General features: G+C 55.6%; 1 protein-coding gene across 1 annotated transcript in view; it reads left to right on the top strand.

Moving 5' to 3' along the window:
• Positions 1-277: 277 nt before the first annotated feature.
• The window catches only part of LOC127052440 (receptor-type tyrosine-protein phosphatase V-like), a 78,676-nt gene continuing 62,892 nt past the window's right edge, over positions 278-16,061 (top strand). Inside the window, exon 1 of the mRNA XM_050956057.1 lies at positions 278-320. The gene's annotated coding sequence lies outside the window, so the exon portion shown is untranslated. The remainder of the gene's footprint in view (positions 321-16,061) is intronic.

Raw genomic sequence — 16,061 nt, forward strand, 5'->3', positions numbered from 1 at the left:
TGAGAGGAATGCCCAGCCTGCAGGTGTGGGGGGTGACATCCCTGGGCACACGGGAAGAGCCCAACTCTCTGTCCCCTCCCAGGATGCAGAGTGCCATGGTTACCAGGCAGTGGCGGACGCCCCCGTCCTGCTGGTTCCTCTTATGCTGCATCCTGCGGCTGTGGGGAGAGGAGCAGGGCGGGCCCAGGCGGGACTCCACAGGGGCCAGTTCAGACTTGATTGCCAGAGAGGCGAGGCAGGAGTGAGCATGCACCACCAGCACTAGCGTCACCAGAAGAGCCCCTGCCGGAGTGCCGACCAGGGAGTGCCAGCCTAGGAAGGTAACTGCGTTGCCCCCTGCCTCGGCGACCCCCTGAGCAGGGAGCATGGGGGCTGGGCCTGGCTCCTCGGGGGAAGTATCAGTTCTGACTCTGAGCTTGGTCATGGAATGAGCCAAGCCCTGTCGGGTCAGTCTTTGGCTGGGCTGAGCTGGGCTGGGCGGGCACGTCGGGGCACTGGGACAGCCTGCCACTAGGCTCCTGTTCCCGGTGGGAATGAACCGTCTCACCGTGGCTTCCCTGAAGGGCACGGCTCAGGGACTGCAAAGTGCTGCTGAGCCTTAAAGCAACCAAGCTGGCACAATGCCCCCTTGGTGCCCATTCACACCACTTCCTCGGTGCCACCCTGCCCCATGCGCCTGCGGAGTGGCATGCTGGGAAAGAGCCCAGCAGCAGCGGGCATCATCCCTGCTGGGTTTGGCTGTGCTGGTCTCCACTGGGGGCCCTGCTGGCCCTGGGAGGCTGGTGGCACTGCCGGGCACAGGGCCCCTGCACCTGGGCTGTGCTGGGGAGTTTGGCACCGGGGGATTTTTCCTGTTGCTGGGGGTGAACTCGGTGCTGGGCCATGCAGGGAGGAGAGCATGCCCTGTCACCATCAGGAGCATGGAGAGCCAGAGGGACCGGGCATGGGGGGCACCATTCTGCACCCTGTGAGTGCCCTGCTGGAACCAGGGCAAAAGCGTCACATGACACTCTGCGCCAGTCCAGCATGGCCCCTCTTGGCCTGGCCAGGGGGCAGCGACTCCCGGCCCACATCAGCTCAGCACAACCCCTGCCAGCTCATGGGGGCGTGACTCCTGGAGGAGACTAGCTTGGCCCTTAGCTGGCTTGCTGGGTGTGGACTCCCCTTCACTCACCAAGCCGTGGTTTGCCTGGCAGCGGGGCTGCATGCTGCAGGGGCTGGGTCCCCACCGCCCAGCACCTTGTCTGGTCCTTACAGCGAGCTCCAGTAGGTGCAAAGCGCTGCCAGGCACAAGGAAAATGTTTCACACGCTCGGCACAGCTATACATGAGGCAGGCCCAGGGAGCTTGCCTGGCAGCTGCAGCACCCTGCTCTTGGGTCTGTCTCTCTGCCTAGGGACACCGGAGGAGGCAGCGTGGCCTAGTGGATAGACTGGGAATCAGGGTGCCTGGGTTCTATTCCTGGCTCTGGCAATCGCCACCTGGGGTGCCCCGGGCAAGTTACTTTGAGCCCTGTGCCTCGGTTTCCCCATCCTGGCCTCCTTTGTGGAGCACTTTGAAAGCTATGGATGAGAAGCGCTAGGGACCGCATAGGCCCTCAAAGGGTTAAAGCGGCTGCTGTATCACAGCAACCCAGGAGCGGGTTGTGCCAGGCTGGTGCCCTGGAGCTAGTGCTGGGTGTCAGGCCCACAGCCTAGGCAGTGTTCATGCCTGATGCAGCTCTATCCTTCCCCCGGCCCCAGGGCACTGCAGATTATACAGCATCCGGCATCTGAGCCTGTCAGAGGGGAGGGACCCGGGATCCACCCCCTGACCCCGGCTGGCTCCACACGCTGCCTGGCTCCCCAGCTAGGCCATGCATTTCCCTTTGCCCCATACGCTTTGCTGGATGGAGGAGCCTGGGCTCTGCTCCCTTACCGGCCTTTGCAGGGCCCAGTACACAGTCGGAGGGAGTGGGGGGGGGGGAGCAGGCAGGACTGTGCTACATGGACTGGCCAGCGTGGGAAGGGGGCTCGGCCGTGATCGCTGGCTCCCCTAAGGACCCGGTGGCAGAGCAGGGTGAGCTTCCATAGTGTAATCCTCCAGGAGGTGCCGGATGGGAGCCTGGTCCCTTCTGTGCCCTGGCACTGAGAGTCTCGGCACATGTGTCTCCGAACAGGCCCTCCAACCCAGGGAGGGTCCATCCCTCCCAGTGCATCCCCTGCCTGTGAATGGTGCCTCCAGCTTCCGCCCCGCTTGGGGCTAGGCCTGTGCCATCCCTACTGGGCACAGCCCTGGGGGAAGCCCAGGCCAGCTGCCGTGAGAGGGGCTGGTGTTGACATGTGTGAGTGGCCTCAGGAGGTATCAGAGGCAGCTACTGATGCACAGGAGAGGAGCAAGCCCTTTGGATGTGCGGGAGGGGCTCAGGTCATTGGTCATTATGTCCCCACTGGGGCAGCTGCCTGCCTTCCACCATGGCTTGGTTCTCACCAGTATTTCTGCCGTGTCCTTGTCCGTGTCTGTCTCTTCCTGCCGGCCTGGCCCCTTCTGACTCAGCACGACGCTACTAATCCCAAGCGCTGAACATCTCCAGAGTGGCTCCTCCCTGGGCCCAAGATGAGCAGGGTTCTCCTCGATGGGCAGGTGGAGACGCAAGTCACAGCATGAGTGAGTCACTTACAGACCAGAGTGAGCCCCTGGCTCCAAGTCCCCTGGTCTGACTCCTGGGCACGGCAGGCTGGGTCAGTTCATTCAAACCCTGCTCAAGAGAGCGTCTTTCCCAGCTGGCAGCTGCTTGGTGGCCTGGCTGTCGTGAGTGGTCTGGCAATCGCAGCACAGTTCCTAAGTGTCCTCCCCCACAACCTACCAGCACCATGCCCAGGAACTGGCTCTCCCCACTCTGGCCACTGCTGCTTTCAGTTACAGCCAGGGCTGCTCAGGGGCTCCCACCCCCAGCTGTGGCGGCTTTTGCTGCTTTGTGGGAAATGTGATGACTCAGCAGCCCCTGACTTTCCCGGCCGGGTTCCAGCTGCTGGGTGGAGAAGCCTCCCGAGATTGTTTTTGGGTCAGGCACAGCTTGAGGTTTTGGTGGGGGTGGTGGGGGACAGGAAGGGAAGTTCTGGCTTCTGCAGCCCGTGCAGGCTCTCCCAGCACCCGGCCTGCGTGGCTGCGATGGGGCCATGCAGCTAGTGGTGCATTGCACCCAGCTCAGCCCTAATGAGAGGCTTGTTCACTCCTGTATGGACGGCTGCAGCTGCTGGCCGCAGCCCTGTGGTGCCGGGGGCTGGGCCGGGACTGACCCTGGCTCCACATCAGGGCATGTCCGTGTCAGGGTGCAGCTCTGAGTGAGTGGATTGAGCTGATCTCCAGAACGGACCTGATCCAGACCCCCTGAGCTCTGGGATTGCTCCGATCCAGAGCTCAAATTCCCCACAGCAGGAGCATTTAGACCCAAGGGTTTGGTTCTGGGAAGTGAAGTTTGGAATCAGAGAATCAGATCCGGCCTGTTCCTGCCCTCTAGGTGGGGATGGGTGGCAGCTCCATCTGGGCAGTCTGACACCCCCCCCCCCCCCGCTGCTGTTCCATTAGATTTGCATTCATTTGCATGATTCTTCCCTGCCCTCGCTGGTTGCTCCTGCATGTGTAATAATCATAGATTCATAGATTCTAGGACTGGGTCATGAGACATGCAGGAGGGCTGGGGAAGATCTCTCAGCTCAGGACCGGCACCCAGGGGGCACTGTGGGGCAGAGAGAAGAGCTATGCTCAGCCAGGTGGAAAAGGTCATTCCTTCCTCCCGCCTAGTGCTGCCTCCCCAAGGCCTGCTCCCTCTGCCCAACCCTTCCAACCCAGGGCCAAGAAAGGTACTTTGGAGAGGAAGAGGGGTGCAAGGAGTTTCTGAAATACAGGGGGGTGGGAGGGTGGCAGACAGGGAGCTTGTGAGGGTGGATGGAGGAATGCAAGGAGGGGGCTGAAGCTATGAATGGGAGGGGCAGAGGAATAGGAGGGGGATCGAGGGGAGCTACCGAGACTCAGTGGGGCTGGGAGATAGCCAGCACTAGGCTGGGAAGGGGTCCCAGCAGTTCCTACTTGCTCCCTGGTGCCACGGCAGCTGTGCCAGCCCCTCTAGGTCCCATCCTCGCTTTCCTCCTCCCCTCCCCCCCAGGCATGCATGAGTTTATATGGGCGGAGCCTCCACAATATTTTCACTGTGAAGGTGCTAATCCTGCTCCCCCTGGCCCTAGCCAGGAGCTCTTGGAGTGTGCAGCGAGCTCAGGCACCAAGCTCCAAAGCTCGCAGCCCTCTGGTTTATCTGCTTCTCACAGAGTCCCGCCCGCTGCCCTCTCTTCACTCGGGGCACCATGCCAGTCAGTGCCCAGTCCTTAGCCAGCTCACCTGGGTTGTAGTGGCTAGAGCACTAGGCTGGGGCTCAAGAGACCAGGGCTGTATTCCCAGCTCTGCTGGGTGACCTTGAGCATGTCACGTGCCCTTCCTGTGTCTCAGTTTTCCCATCTGTAAAATGGAGTTAATGATACTGACCTCCCTTGTAAAGCACTTTAAGGTATACAGATGAAAAGATGACACGAGCTAGTGATTATTAATTATTATATGAGTTGCCTTGCCCCTGGCCCTCTGTTATAGCATGGAAACCTTGGTTAGCTTTGGAGGCGTCTTCTTTCTCCTCAGCTGCCATTTCATTTAAGTCTTGTGCATGCTGGTTGTCTTGTGAGAGCGTAGGCCGTGCTGTGCCTAAGACTGACAGCTTAGGAGAGGTTTAAGTAGAAGAGCTGCACCCCATCTGTCAAGGTTCCTTCCACACTCTGAACATCAGGGTACAGATGTAGGGACCTGCATGAGAACTCTAAGCTTAATTACCAGCTTAGATGTGGTTTTACTGCCACTACCCAAATCCTTCAAGAGTTATTTGGGAACCTCTGTCTACCTTCCCCCACAGACTATCTTCCTCTCAGTACCCTTGAGAGACTTCTCCACCAAGTTCCTGGTGAACACAGATCCAAAACCTTGGATCTTAAACAAGGAGAAATTAACCATTCCCCCTCCTTTCCCCCCCACCAATTCCTGGTGAGTGCAGATTCAACAGCCTTGGATCTTAAAACAAGGAAAAATCAATCAGGTTCTTAAAAAGGAGGCTTTTAATTAAAGAAAGAAAGGTAAAAATCATCTCTGTAAAGTCAGGATGGAAAATAACTTTACAGGTAATCAGATTCAGAGAGCCCAGAGGAACCCCCTCTAGCCTTAGGTTCAAAGTTACAGCAAACAGAGGTAAATCCTTTTAGCAAAAAGGAACATTTACAAGTTGAGAAAACAAAGATAAAACTAACACGCCTTGCCTGGTTGTTACTTACAAGTTTGAAATATGAGAGACTGGTTCAGAAAGATTTGGAGAACATGGATTGATGTCTGGTCCCTCTTAGTCCCAAGAGCGAACAACCCCAAAACAGAGCACACAAACAAAAGCATCCTCCCCACCCCTAAGATTTGAAAGTATCTTGTCCCCTTATTGGTCCTTTGGGTCAGGTGTCAGCCAGGTTACCTGAGCTTCTTAACCCTTTCCAGGTAAAAGGATTTTGGTGTCTCTGGCCAGGAAGGATTTTATAGTATTGTACACAGGAGGGCTGTTCCCTTCCCTTTATAGTTATGACACCATCAGACAATGAGCATTTCTCCATCGGCTGCTTCTGCACCCAGAGAAACAGAATCAGCCGCTGCAGTAGTGCCCTCCAGTGCCTTGAATCTCAGTAACATCACTCAGATTTTTAAACCATCTGTTTCAATCATCTGTAGCACCCTGCTCCACCTGGTTACCTCCTTTATTGCCAATCCACTTACAGGTTTCAATGGACAGGTCTGGGTTCTTTTGGATCCCCCCCCATCCACTCAGCAGGGTGTATCTTTTTTCTTTTCTATGAAATTATTTGGCGGTGCCTCCACCTCCCTCGCTCCTTCCCGGCAGGGTCACCAGGGCAGCTTGGGCGGAAAATTGGGGCCGCAAGCCTGGGAAGCGGGAGAAGTGAAGCAGCCACGATGTGCTCAGGAAGGAGGCGGGGCAGGGTGAGCTGCTTCACTTCTCCCGCCTCCCAGGCCTGTGGTGCCAATCAGCTTAGGCGCCGCAAGCCTGTGGGGCAGGAGAAGTGAAGCAGCAATGGCGTGCTTGGGGTGCTTGTGATCGTGCGCAGAGCAGGGGTGGGAGGGGTGCCTCAGTGCGGAGGGTGGGAGGTGGGGAGTTGCAGCAAGGAGGCGCCTCAGGGCGGAGTGGGGGAGCTGCCACAGGGGGGTGCCTCAGGGCAGGTGCGCGGCAGGGGGCGCAAGGTGGAAGTTTTGCCTAGGGCGCGAAACATCCTTGCACCGGCCCTGACTGCAGAGGGGCTGCTGTTTGCTGGCAGGGATCCTCCTCAGGCAGCAACCAGGCTGTGTCGGTCCCAGGATTTCCCCTCACCACAAAGGGGTGCAGCGCTCAAGGTGTAGGTTATACAACTACACAAACATCCAAACTGTAGCCTCCTAGGCCAGCCTCCAGTCACACACTCTGCAGGCAGCTTCCCTGGACTAGCAGAACTGACCATGTGGTGACCGGTCTCACCTAGGGAGCTGGAGGGTGAACCCAGCCTGGCTGGGGAAAGTTCCCAGCAAATGCTACAAATTGGGAATCACCAGTTGGGAAGGAAAAACCCAGCTGAGGGATCTGCTGTCAGGTCCCTAGAAGCCCATTCTCAGGGGAAACCCACATGCAGGCCTGGGACTCTCCAGCTCCCCCCCACAGTCAGTCCTGCCCTTGCCCAGGCTAGCCCCAGTCTGACTCCAAAATGGCTCCTCCCTGAGAGGGCCTGTCACTCCCTAGTGGTTGCCAGGCAGACTCTGATTCTGCCTTGGTTCCCCCTCCCTACCAGGGACAGTGCCTCTCCCTGAGCTGCCAGCAGAGTCCCAGGAATCTATGTCATCTCCTTGGTGGTTACACATCTCAGACACCATTATGAACACCTGGGTAGTGGGAAAGGTCTTTAATGTCCTGAACTGTAATGTGTGGCCTAGTCAGGCTGGCCTCAAAGCATGTTTGTGAGCAAATGCCTGAGCATGCCTTGCTGTGACTCAGTCAAATGACTCATGAAGGATTTTACAAACACTGGGGATTTGAGGACCCCAAAAGCATGTGATTTACCAGGGATGCTGCTATTTGCAACTCGCTAGCCAATCGGGGAAGACACAACAGTAATAATCCCTAGCTCTTATCTAGCCCTTTTTATCAGGAGATCTCAAAGCTCTTCACAAAGGTCAGTATCATTATCCCGGTTTTACAGATGGGGAAACTGAGGTACCAAGCAGCAAGGTGACCAGCCTGAGGTTACCAAGCAGGCCTGTGGCAGAACCAGGAATGGACCCACATGATAGCCAATACTTAGGTGACCAAATTCACAACACACAGAGTTGCCGTGGCTGTTATTTGTGTTCTGGTAGCAGCTGGAGGTCCCATATCCAGATCAGATTCCCCATGGGGCCAGGCATAAGCAAAGGAGACCCCCAGAGCTTACAATTTGACTAGAAGAGGCAGATAAGGTACTTTACAAAGAGAGCAATTGGGCTGGCGGGTAGCAAAAGGGATATTAGGGTCTTGTTTGAATTTTTAAAATGAGGGTCATTGTGAACTCATAGGGCATAATGGAGCATAGCTGCCTCATAGTGCCTCCTTCTGCTCAAGTGTGGCACACTCTGCCTCAGTGTCCTCCCCCAAGGGGGGTAGGTCTCCTCAGCTCTCTGCACAGTGCTCTGTGCTAGAGAGGCAGCTTAGCCCTCTGGCCATGTCACAAACAAATCTGACCCCTTCCAGCCTAGGAGTCCCCACAAACAAGGATGTTCTTCTATTCTTCAGAGGTTTCCCTTCAGCCCACCCTCTAGGCCCTGTTCCCAGCCCCTTTCTGGGCTACCTTTGAGAGTCCTTCTGGTTCCAGTATAGAGCACCGTGCTACTGGGCTGGCTCCCCTGGACCACTGTTCTCACCCCTGCTAGCCTCTGGTCCTTGCAGCCTTCCCTGCTCCAGTTAAAAGCACTGCTTCCCCTAGACTAGGGTACCCAAACTCCTGCAGACCCCCACAAACCTGCCCACTCCCTGGGATTCCTCTCCTTAGGCTAGCTTGTTGAGCTCAGCCCTTTCATAAAGCCCAGGTCCGCCTCACCTGATCACCTGACCCCCTTAGGCTGGGAAGCAGCTAATTAATTATGGCACAGGTGTGGCTGGCCCCATCTCCCCTTGAAGGGGAAGGGAGGAGAAGAAGCAACTTTTGGAAAGTCAGATCTGCTGGAGTTGTTTCAGCTCTTAGCTGCCTGGGACTGACCCCAATCCTAGCTTCATACCGGTGACTAAGGAAGGGCTGGATCCCTTTCTAATAGATTACTGGAAATCAGGGGCTGCTTGCTAAGTGTAAGCAGGGGAATGGTCCTGCTATTGTGAGGAACTTTCCTGGTGTCTGCACTACCCTGATGAAATGGGCTAGCAGAAGGATCTGAGTCCTCACTCCCACTTCCTTTACCCAGAGGTGCCCCTGCCCTTGAGGGCTCCCCTTCCACTCTCCTCTCTGGCAAAGTCCTTATAACCCCAACAAGGCTGAGCCCAGGATTCCTTGGGGGCTCAGCCCCCAACCCTGCCGTGGTCACGTAGGACAGGGGCTAGGGTGTCCCTACTCCAGGGTGCTCTCTCTGCACTAGACACTTCCCTGACCCACCAATCATTTCATGCAATTTAAAGCAAACACAAGTTATTTAATCAACAATTAATTTAAAAAAGAATAAGGAAAAATGGGAAAGGTTAAAGGAAAAACATCACCCTGCTCTGTGGCCGAGAACTTCACAAACTGTGTCTCTGGAATGTCAGGGCAGTTCACAGTCTGTTCTTTGTAGGTCCCAGGCCTCCTTCTTAGGCCCTGGCTGTGCGGCAGGGATGCTGGGGGTTGGACACTTGCTCGGTGGTGGCCACACACCTCTGGGCTTAGGGCTTGATCTGTCCCCCTTTTATGAATGATGTACTGGCCCTGATGGGAGTGAAGTCAGGTAGGAAGGAGGGTTTGTGGGCCCAGAATGCACATCTCTGTGGGTGGGTTAGTGAGAGTGGGGCAGAGTGTGGGGCAGGTGCCTGGGCCTGGTGAAAGCTGCAGGGGTCTGTGCTCTGGTTTAGCTGTAATTGGGAGAGGGGATCCCAAATCAGATGGAGACAAGGCCTGTGGCTTAATTCTAGCCTGCCCTCTGAGCCCTCAGCTGCTGCTACCCAGGAGAAAAGACACTGGGAGATCTGGTGTGGGGGTGGGGGGCATCTGTAGACTCCACTCAGTATCCCCCTGGGAAGCATTAACCCCTTCATGCCAAGAATGCCTGGGCTGTTCTACAGGTCAGTGTAATCCCTGGGGTGTCCATCCCTCCCTTGCTCCATCTGTCTGGCTGTCACTCCCTATCTTTCTTTAGTCACATGGTGCTAGCCCTAGGGGCCCCATGGGGCTAGGCATTGTGCAAACACAGGACAATGAGACGTTCCCTATCCCAAGCAGCTTACAGTCTGCCCACGGTTGCTGGCCTGGTCCCTCAGCATGGGGTTTGGCTGAAGGGGGGATGCTGTATTCTCTGAGACTGTGCTGCAGAATTTGAAACCCTGGGAGCAGATTCCAGTGAGCAATTACAGATTTAGGGTCTGTCTTCACTGGAGGGAAGCCAGGCTCTTACCCGGGGGTTTCCCCCTTCTGTCCCCACGTACAGTCTTCTCACCCGAGGGTGCTGGTGCTTTACACCTGGCCTAGGGGACCTGGGCAAAGTCTGCAATGAAGACAGACCCATAACCTGTGAGTGGGCGATAGAGATTTACCCACTGTCCGTGGCTTGTTCTTCCCCCTGCAGATCTGCGAGAGGAGCACCCCGCAGCTTCTGAGCCAAGGAGCCCCCATAAACCCCAGCCTCCCATTGTACCCACACTGCAGCTTCGGGCTGCACGGTCCACAGTCCAAATAGCCATTGCACTGCCCAAGCGATACAAGCCCTGCTGGCCTCCCACCTGTTCTGCAAAGGCCCCCATGGGGGCACAGAAGGAGCCACTCAGTGCAGTGGGTCCCTTTCCACTGAATGATAAGGGATTAGCCGCTGTGTCAGGAACCTGTGATCCAGTGCTTTGATCTGCATTATCCTGCACCCCTGTAACGTACAGGCACCAAGCCCCACTAAATCCAGCGTGACTCCACCCGTGTCAGTGGGAGGTGGAGAGGGTTGGGTTTGTAAAGGTGCATCTTTGTCCTGAGCGACTCCGTTCAGCTAAGAAGGTATCTTGCTCTTGCTTGGTCCATTGCCTGCCTGCCCAGGGAGAATGGTGCCCAGTGCTGGATGCTATCAAGTGGGGCTTGCAAAGGGGGAGAGACCTGGGGGGTAGAGGATGAGCCACTCAGGGCCAGGCTTGTGAGTTCCATCCATCTCGGTGAGAGATTAGCAGAGCAGCAAGTGCCCCAGCATGACCCAGCCAGCTCCCTCCACTGGCTCCGTGCTGTCTAGGACACAAGGGTTCAGTTGTTAGTACAGGTCCCTCTCTGACTCAGCCCCCCGGATCTGCACTCCTCCCTCCTTGCAGCCCGAATGACCTTGCATGGCAAGAGCAGCATGTTCCCAGCTGGCTGAGCCGTGCGCATCTCAGACCTGGGGGATTCCATCCAGTCCAGCAGGGAGAGAGTTAGAAGAGCTGAGCCTAGTGGATTCAGGGGCAAGTACAGCTGACTGGTGCTTTACTGGGGTGGGACCTATTTCCAGTGGGAGGAGCACGGCCTAGTCATTAAGCCATGGGGGAAGAGGGGGGTCAGTGAGGACTCCTGGTTTCTATTCCCAGCCTTGCTGTGTAGCCTGGAGCAAGTTGCTTCACACGTGTGTGCGTGTCTGTTTGCCCAGTTGTGAACTGGGGGTGGTGATAGGTCCCTGTCTCCCCAGGGGCTGAACTCCTTAGTCTCTGAAGTGCTCTGAGCTCTGGCTCCCAGGGAGAGGCGGGAACGTTTGAGTTGTGGCAGAGGGGAGGATGTTTGAAAGGAGTTGGGCCTTCCCTCCAGATGGGAGGGGACAGGCTGGGCCCGCGGCTGGCGAGGAGAGCTCAAACTGCGGCCAGGGGCAGCATCTCCATCAAGCCAAGTGAGGCAGGTACGGCCCAGACCTCACAGGTCATGACCTCAGCTAATGCACTAGTCCCCACACTTTTCAGGGGCCTGGAATTTCCTGCTGTGCTCAAAGACAGTGAGGCCCCACCCATTGCTCCGTGGCTGCCCTGGGGGAAAGGCACCTGCTTTGTTTCCTCATGGAGTCACACCCTTGTAAGGTCACCTTCAGAGAAGGGGAGAACCCAGGGGCAGGGAGCAAGCCACAGAGGTTTCAGTGCAGAGCAGATTCGCCTCCTAGCGAGATCCAGGAGCAGCACATTCCAGCAGGCTGCCTCGACAGGTCAGCCGCTGCCTCCCCTGCCTGATTTACAGCCTCCTCCTCTAGTCCAGATCTCCAGCTCCCCCCACCATGCATACAGCTCTGCACTACCTCCCCCTAGTCCAGTCAGGGGCTCTCCAGACAGCTGGGCTTCTGCCCCTCACCCCTACCCGTGGGCCCCTCACCTATCCCAGCCCTGGGCTCCTGTCATAACCTAGTCCCAGATTTGGACCTTAGCATCCAAAATATGGGGGTTAGCATGAAAACCTCCAAGCTTAGTTACCAGCTTGGACCTGGTAAACCTGCCACCACCCAAAACATTAGAGTGTTTTGGGGCACTCTGGTCCCCCCAAAAAACCTTCCCTGGGGACCCCAAGGTTCAAATCCCTTGAGTCTCACAACAAAGGAAAATAAACCTTTTCCCCTCCCCCCTCCAGGTGTTCCTGGAGAGATACACAGAAGCAAGCTCCGTGAATCTAAACAGAGGGATTCCACTCCCTCTATTTCCAGTCCTGGAAACAGAAGTACTTCCCTCTTCACCCAGAGAGTATGCAAAGTCAGGCTAGTAAATCTAACACACACAGATTTTCCCCCCTGACTCCTTCCTCCCACCAATTCCCTGGTGAGTACAGACTCAATTTCCTGGAGTTCCCCACTAAAGAAAAACTCCAACTGGTCTTAAAAAGAAAGCTTTATATAAAAAGAAAGAAAAAATACATAAAAATGGTCTCTCTGTATCAAGGTGACAAATACAGGGTCAATTGCTTAAAAGAAATATGAATAAACAGCCTTATTCAAAAAGAATACAATTCAAAGCACTTCAGCAACTACACACATGTAAATACAAAAAAAAGCATATAAATCACTATCTGATCTTTTGTACTTACAACTGGGAAACAGAAGATTAGAAAGGCAGGAAACAGAAATCCTCTCATGGCCGAGAGAGATAGGCCCAAGAACAAAGGACTCACACACAAACTTCCCTCCACCCAGATTTGAAAAAGTCTTGTTTCCTGATTGGTCCTCTGGTCAGGTGTTTTAGGTTACTTCTTTCCAGGTGTAAGAGACATTAACCCTTAGCTATCTGTTTATGACACGCCCCCCAAATTGCAGGCAGTGGGGAAGCTCACTGGCGGCGATTTCCTCCTAGAACTTTAAAATAAACAGATTAATACAACACATGCACCTTTATATATACCACTAAGTATATAACTAACAGACTTTTACATTTTAAGAACACTTTTTAACTACTGGATTTTGGGAAACTTTCACGGGAGAGTGCATCAGCTACTTTGTTAGAAGCTTCTGAGATGTGCTGAATTTTAAAATCAAAATCTTGGAGAGCTAAACTCCAACAAAGAAGTTTCTTGTTGTTCCCCTTGGCAGTATGAAGCCACTTTAGCGTAGCATGGTCAGTTTGTAGCTGGAACCGCCGTCCCCAAACATATGGGCGTAGCTTTTCCAGGGCGTACACAATGGCGTAGCATTCCTTTTCACTGACTGACCAGTGACTTTCCCTCTCAGACAGTTTCTTGCTGAGAAACACGACAGGATGGAAGTTGTGATCCGGTCCTTCCTGCATGAGAACTGCTCCTATACCATGCTCAGATGCATCCGTGGTTACTAGGAATGGCTTGTTAAAGTCCTGGGCCCTGAGCACAGGGTCAGACATGAGCGTTTCCTTAAGTTGGGTAAAGGCCTTTTGACACTCATCAGTCCAGTTAACTGCATTTGGCTGGGTCTTTCTGGTCAGGTTGGTCAGTGGGGCAGCGATTTGGCTGTAGTGTGGTACAAAGCACCTGTAGTACCCGGCCAAGCCTAAGAAGGATTGGACCTGTTTCTTTGACCTTGGGACAGGCCACTTTTGGATAGCATCCACCTTGGCCTGTAGGGGGATTATGGTTCCTCGACCCACCTGGTGCCCCAGGTAAGTCATTTTGTTTTGGCCTATTTGACACTTTTTGGCCTTAACAGTTAGTCCGGCCTGCCTGATGCGCTCAAAGACCTTTTCCAGGTGTATTAGGTGTTTGGGCCAGGAGTCTGAAAAAATGGCCACATCATCGAGGTAGGCAATTGCATATTCTCCCAGTCCTGCTAGTAGACCATCTACCAGCCTCTGGAAGGTGGCGGGTGCATTTCGAAGCCCGAAAGGAAGGACATTGAATTCATACACCCCCACATGGGTGACGAATGCTGACCTTTCCTTGGCAGGTTGATCTAGTGGTACTTGCCAGTACCCCTTGGTTAAGTCTATTGCACTCTGGTCCCCCAAAAAACCTTCCCTGGGGTCCCCAGGGAAGGTTTTTGGGGGGACCAGAGTGCCCCAAAACACTCTAATTTTTTGGGTGGTGGCAGCTTTACCAGGTCCAAGCTGGTAACTAAGCTTGGAGGTTTTCATGCTAACCCCCATATTTTGGACGCTAAGGTCCAAATCTGGGAATAGGTTATGACAGCTCCCCACTCAGCTCTGTCTCTCCCCCTCAATCCTGGCCCTATTCAAGCCCCAGGCTGCCTACGCTGCTCACCCCTGTTCCTCTTCTCCCTCCCTCAAGGCACCCCTCGCTGTTGCTGTGGCTCCAAGGATGCCACCATGCCCCACCCCTGTGGGCCGCCTTGCTGCATGCCCTGTGTTCCCGCCACACAAACCTGTCAAGCAACATCAGGCTCGACAGCAAGGCCAAAAGCGTCTGTGCGAATGTCGCAGGGCACTGGATGAGCCGAAATCCCCTAACCATGCGAGGCTGACGACCGTGCCATTTCCAAGGGAAATTTAAAGCCAAACTTCTCCTGGCTGCGACCAGGGTGTGCTGGAAAGGAGCCTTTCTAAACAGCTTCTGACTCAGCCAGCCAGCTCCAGCAGCCAGCCCAAACCCCGGCCAGTGGAAAGAGACTCCAGCCCCTAGCCTGCCTGCCAGCACCCAGCCCTCCCCTTGACTTCCTGTTGCCCTGCAGAAGGGGCCAAACCACGTACAGGGATCGCTTTTCTTCAGGCCACGTGTCCTCTGCTTTAGGAACAGATCCCTGCCTACTGGGGGAGCCTGCTCGCACTAGGCTGGCCACACACCTGGAGGGTGGAGAGGGGAGGGAAGTGGGGAGTTGTTCTGCAAGCAGGGTGGCGTCTTGCCAGTGTCTTCTTGGCTTTTCCTGGGGCTTCAATGTGCATTGGGTGTTTGTAGAGAAACAACTAGGGAAGCAAAATACAAACCAGAAAGACAATTTTCCTTTAATTGTTCCCTGTGAATGGTTAGCTGTGGGCAGGGCCTGTGCAAGGATGTTTTGCGCCCTAGGCGAAACTTCCACCTTGCACCCCCCCCGCGCCCCCACCCTGAGGCGCCCCCCCAACCCACGGCAGCTCCTCCCCTCCGCCCTGAGGCGCCCCCCTTGTGGCAGCTCCCCACCCCCTACCCTCCGCCCTGAGGCACCGCCCCGCCCCAGCTCACCCCGAGCACACCGTCGCTGCTTCACTTCTCCTGCCTCCCAGGCTTGCGGCGCCAATCAGCTTAGGCGCCGCAAACCTGGGAGGCGGGAGAAGTGAAGCGGCCATGGCGTGCTCGGGGAGGAGGTGGGGCAGGGGTGAGCTGGGGCAGGGAGTTCCCTGGCGTGCTCCAGCCCTTACTTGCTGCAGGCGGCCGTCCCCATGCTCCCCTGCCCCAGCTCCCTCCGCCTAAATGCTGGCAGTGACCAGGGCGGCTGAAGATCTGGCCGCCGCAGTTGCTGCCAAAGAAAATGGAGCCCCCCAAATGCCAGCACCCTAGGCAACTGCCTAGGCTGCCTAAATGGTTGCACCAACCCTGACTGTGTGCATCTAGCTTCCTTCCTTCCTACCTGTCGACCTCCTACCCTGTCTATCCTCTCCAGTCTGTCCTATCCACAGTAGTGCCAATGAGGGAGGATTCTCGTCAATGTTCCCCCTTTCCTTGCCATGTACCTTCCAGGTGCTCCCCACGCCCCACTGGGATCTGCGCTCCAATTCTCCTGATCCCGTCTTACTTCTCACCCCCCAGGCCTGCCCTGCTGGGGCTGTTCACTCCTTCCTGTCCGAGTCCCAAAGGAGCAATCACAATGCTCGGGTATTTTGGTCCCCAGCAGCCTGGAGAATCAGGCCAGGCCCATGTTTAAGGCTCTTTTTAAAACTTCTTGCCATCATTAAATTCAGTGTCCGCCAGTCTGGGCTCCTGTTGCATTGCCCATGGGCTCCATGTCCGGCATGTGCTCTGTGTGTTAGGGCCCTGGGATACACGCTGTGGGAGCTGATGTTGCACAAATATATATCTGAGCAGGAACATCTCACCCTGGCTCCCGTCAGGTGGAAAGGGGCAGGTTGTGGGGGGGCCCTCTAGAGCAGCCCCCATGGCCTGGTGTAGCTGGAGCCCAGGATGGTGCTAATCCAGCCCTGGTATGGTCTGTCTCCCCCCAGGGAGTCACCCCCAGACCTGGATGATCCCAGGAATCCAAGGGAAGCCAGAACTATCCATGTCCCCATTCTGGCTGTGACTCCCATTGGTACCCGCTCCCTGAAGTGTGACCCCAGGGACCCTCGGGGCCTTGGCAGAGCTCCCGGGCCTGTGATTGCAGTCTGGGACTCTAGTGACTATTCTCCTTTTCATGGATTTCTGGGAGGCTGGCACTGTGGCCATCTGG

Source organism: Gopherus flavomarginatus, chromosome 5 (assembly GCF_025201925.1).
Source record: "Gopherus flavomarginatus isolate rGopFla2 chromosome 5, rGopFla2.mat.asm, whole genome shotgun sequence".
Taxonomy (NCBI): domain Eukaryota; kingdom Metazoa; phylum Chordata; order Testudines; family Testudinidae; genus Gopherus; species Gopherus flavomarginatus.